The following is a 4,735-nucleotide window of genomic DNA, read 5'->3' as shown; positions in this document are numbered from 1 at the left end:
TTCTGCTACATTAGTATGATCGCCTTTTGAGATATCAACTTTGCTAGGCTATAATCCCCTGTTATCCAATCAAACAGTGCTCTATGTTTTGCCACGATGATATTTTGTAGATATGATGAAATCCCATTAACAACTGACTTTAAGTCAGAAAGATTATCCCCAATAACCTGCGTGGGCCTGATTCAATCAGTTGGAAGATGTTAAGAGCAGAGTTGAGGCTCCCCCGATGAAGAAGAAATTACAAATTTTGACAACAACTCTGGTGCTCCAGAGTTCCAGCCTGTTTTGTTTTTCCTGACAGCCTCGCCTTACCGATCTTAGACTCATCCCTCACAATCACATAAACCAATTCCTTGTAATAAATCTCTTATTATATCTCTCCTTCTGGCTCTGCTTCTCTGGTTGAACCCTGACTGATACAGGTGCATTAACAAAGCTGGGGGGGTTAAGTGTCTTGTCCAAGGTCATAGAGCTAAATGCATGGGGGAGGAAGATTTAAACTCAAAGAGTTTGCATGTAAGCCCCTGCACTGAACAACTGTATTCCTATAACTGATAGAAACTGGTTCAAAAGAGGTTCAAAGGAAGCAATTCTTAATTCTGACTGAAAGGATTGGTGGTGGAGTAGGAAGGCTTCTCCTAGGAAGATTTAAGGTGGAGGAAATGCTTGGACTGGACTTTGAAGGGTAATGTGAACTCTGTGAGTGACTAATACATGAAGGACACACCAGACAAGGAAGCTACAAAAGTCCTGGGTGTGATTCAACAGGGCATGAAAATACATATACGTACGCACGTGCATAAACAGGGACATTTCATGTTGCCCCTGGAAATGTTCCTCTCCATTTCTCATCTGTGAAAAGATGGGTTAGATGATCTCTAAGGGTGGCTGTAAGAATAAGTAGACAAGATGTGTAAAGCATCTCGTAAGCTGCCTGGAACAGGTGGGTATTCTGTAAGGGTCACTTCCCTGTCTCCACACCAACTCCGCTCTCTCCGCCAAAGTCCTCTCCAAGTGTTGTGTGCTCTGATTCTGATAATAAAGTAATACTCCCAAGAGACAGTCCCTTGTATTCAATCCCTGTCTCCATGGAATTGAACAGAATATACCTACCAAGTGCCAAGAACAATGATGCAGACAGGCGTGGTCTCTAACCTCAAATTGCTTGCAGCCTGGTCTGAATGGCATGCTTTTAAGTGAGCTATGATGGTTGATAAGAAGAGTAAAATACATTGAGTTAAGAGAGCAAACAGGAAGGAGTTTGAGCAAACTCAGACTAAAGTTGTCAGGGAAGACTTCCTGGAGGAAGGGGTGTTTCAGCTGGAACCTGAAAACGAGTAGTAATCAGCTACATCATTGATACTTCAGTTAGGAGATAAAATGCATATGAGGTCTGGACATGAAAGCAAGTTTAAAAGGCCACTGTCCTTGTTTATTGTTGAAGGAGTGAGTAGCATTAAGAATTTCTCGAGCGTCCGCTATTCACATTTCCCCTCCTCAAAGATTGTCTACAGGCTGATGAATTAGTTGGCTCTGCCTTTTAGCTGGCAGGGTGAGAAGGACCCATATATGGAATTTCCATTCTGTACAGACCGTAAGTCAAAATAAACATGCCTGAACTCAAGTTCACTGAATTTCACATTTGCCTTTGCTCCTCCTGAAGCTGGGAATATTTACTCACTTGGCGTTTCAACCAGGCTCCAGCGTCTGCCTACTTGGCTAGCTTCCAGTGGTAATTTAATGTCATGTGGTGTGACAACAATAATTTAGCCTCTGTAGTAAAATGGAAGGTAGTAATTAGAGTGTGGGGGGAAGAGCACTGATTTTCCTGTGATGTTACAGAAACTTTCCTAACCACACTGGATCCATCTGAATCTCGATTCTTTTCCCCTTTGCATGCCTTTCATTTTTTGTTGTTATGCGAAAAAACATTTTATAAAGAAACTCACGTGACTGCTATGTCCTACGAAGCAGAGTCGGACTAGAGATTTATGTGCAATCCATCTCTCGTGGCATCTTGAGACAAGATCATGAGTAAACAGTCCTGATCGGACTAAATATACCAGCCCTTCAGAGACAGTGCAGGGGAAGGTCATAATCAGGTAACTGAGGTTTATCTAAACAGGACCCCAGGCCTTAGGAAGAGCTATAGCAAATTAGATGAGAAAATTATTTAATTTTTTAAAGTTAATAATTAGAGAAGTATTTAATGATCCTTAAAATGATTTAATAAAAATTTAGTAGGTAAAATAAATAATTGTATATTAAATAGATAAATGAAAGTTACTCAGTAAAATAATTAAATATTTAAAAAAATAAATATTACTTATTAAAATAATTTTAAAATTCTTTATTAAAAGAAATAAGTGTGAAATAAAAATTACTTGATAAAATATAATAGATAAAATAAATATATGTATATTACATACATAATGTCATTTAGTAAAATAAATAAATATTATTTATTAAAATAATTTTAAATTATTTATTAAAATAAATAAATATGAGCTAAAAATTATTTGATAAAATGTAATCATTAAAATAAATATATGTATATTAAATACATAAATAAATATTAATTAGTAAAATAAATAAATACTAAAGAAATAAATACTATTTATTAAAATAAAATTTTAAAATTATTAAAATAAATAAATATGAAATAAAAATTATTTAATAAAAACATAACTGATAAAATAAATACTTGTATATTAAATACATAAATTAATGTTATTTAATAAAACAAATAAATATTAAATAAATAAATATTATTTATAAAAATAATTTTAAATTATTTATTAAAATAAATAAATATGAAATAAAAATTATTTGATAAAAATGCAATCAATAAAATAAATATATGTATATTAAATACATAAATAAATATTATTTAGTAAAATAAATACTATTCATTAAAATAAAATTTTTAAATTATTAAAATAAATATGAAATAAAAATTATTTAATAAAAGTATAATTGATAAAATAAATACTTGTATATTAAATACATAAATTAATGTCATTCAGTAAAATTAATAAGTATTAAATAAATATTATTTATTAAAATAATTTCAAAATTATTAAATAAATGAATATTAAAAATTATTTAATGAAAACTTACTAGAAAAATCTATTAAATTAGATTAGAAAAAAAGACCCCAAGGGCTTCAGCGACTTGGCAAACAGCCTCATTTGAGTAGGCCTGTGCCCCACTCCATGTGCACGGGGTGACGGCGTTTCCCAGAGGGACCTGCCCCAGGAGTCTTAGACTCAGGGCTCAGAGAGTTGAAGGTGGATAGGGGACACTCCTCAGAAGTCCCAGTAGCATGTAATAGCGCATAGAGCTCGGTGACCACGTGAAGTGAGCTCCAGTTCTTTGTCTGAAGGAGTCATTACTCTCTGGTGAATGTCACCTCTGGGGCTATGGGTGCGCTGTGTGCGCCCTGGAACGGTTAAAGGTGTCAGCATCGCGGAGATGGGAATTTGGCCGGAAATCCCAGGAAAGCATGGCTTGAAGCCACAGAGGAGCAGCAGGGCCGGCAGGTGGAGGGGACAGGGCCTGGCAGAGTTATGCAGAGGAGCAGCAGCTTCAGAAGAAGACGCAGCAGCAAGGACCAGCAAGGAGGACGCCAGAGTTGAAGATCACGGGATGAGAACATTTGGCTGCAGGGAAGGGACCCAGAACCTGCACTCATGGACCCGAGGGCGCATATGCATGTCTGGGGGTTGGGAGCACAGACAACATTTATGCGCCACCAGTTTGACTCAGGTGGTCAGATCTCATCCTGGAGCAGAAGTGTCATCCTGAGCATCCAGGCGCTGGGACAAGCACAAAGGGAAGAGCGGCTGCTCCGCTTTTGGAGAGAGGTCATGCTCTGTCCCTCAAACCCGAATAACTGTAGGATAAAAACCCCAGCAAGTGACAGGAGAGGCTTTTCCCAGTTAAGGGAGCATCCTGCTCCAATCATAACTGACCAGAGAAGAAATGCCTCAGAAATTAAGGGGAAAAAGTCTGCCTCTAAGAGGGAGAGAAAGAGGGAATGAGAGAGGGGCAGGAGGAGAGAGAGAGAGACTCCATTTAGATAACCAGAAACACTTGGAATGGACAGACTTGTCTGAATTTTTCTTTTCTTTCCTTTTCTTTTCTTTTCTTTTCTTTGGGAGATGGGGAAGGACAAACACAGTCCCCCACTACCACGAATTATGCAGTTGAGTTTCCCACATTTGGGGAAATCGCCAAGAGTGCAATGGACAAGCCTCACCCTGGGAAAACCACCTTGGTGATCATGGTACCTCCTCTGCCATGTAAGTATCTCTGAATTTCTGAATCTCAGTAGCTGTCCTCTTCTTGCTTTAATTGGGTCTTTTTTTTTTTTTTTTTTTTCCGTGCAAAGGACAGAGAGAGAGATTCTTGAGACAGTCATGTAGTTGCAGTTGCAGGATGCAGGGGAATTAAACTAAAAGAAAAATAAAGGCGGCAGATTTAGAGCTGAGTCTTGCAGCGTAAGAGAGGCACCTGCCGTTAGAACTCGGGGCTTCTAGAGAAGCAGAGTGTCATTAAGGAGTCACCCAGCTCCAGCAAGCTGGCTCTCTGATTGTCCTTTTTCCCAGTTGTCAATCACGGCACGCCCTTCTGTTCTAGCACGTAGCCACCTGCTCGTTCGTCCACATGAACTGATTTCAAGTCGCCTCGGGGCTTCTGTTTCTCATGGCTTCTGTTACATCACGGCTGCTGC

At 38.3% G+C, this 4,735-nt stretch overlaps 1 pseudogene; it reads right to left on the bottom strand.

Moving 5' to 3' along the window:
- Positions 1 to 4,163: 4,163 nt before the first annotated feature.
- LOC116154137 (U1 spliceosomal RNA) lies at positions 4,164 to 4,312 on the bottom strand (annotated as a pseudogene).
- Between the last annotated feature and the right edge of the window lie 423 nt (positions 4,313 to 4,735).

The sequence above is a fragment of the Camelus dromedarius genome, chromosome 7, assembly GCF_036321535.1.
Source record: "Camelus dromedarius isolate mCamDro1 chromosome 7, mCamDro1.pat, whole genome shotgun sequence".
NCBI lineage: Eukaryota > Metazoa > Chordata > Mammalia > Artiodactyla > Camelidae > Camelus > Camelus dromedarius.
This window is presented reverse-complemented; position numbering and strand designations above follow the sequence as displayed.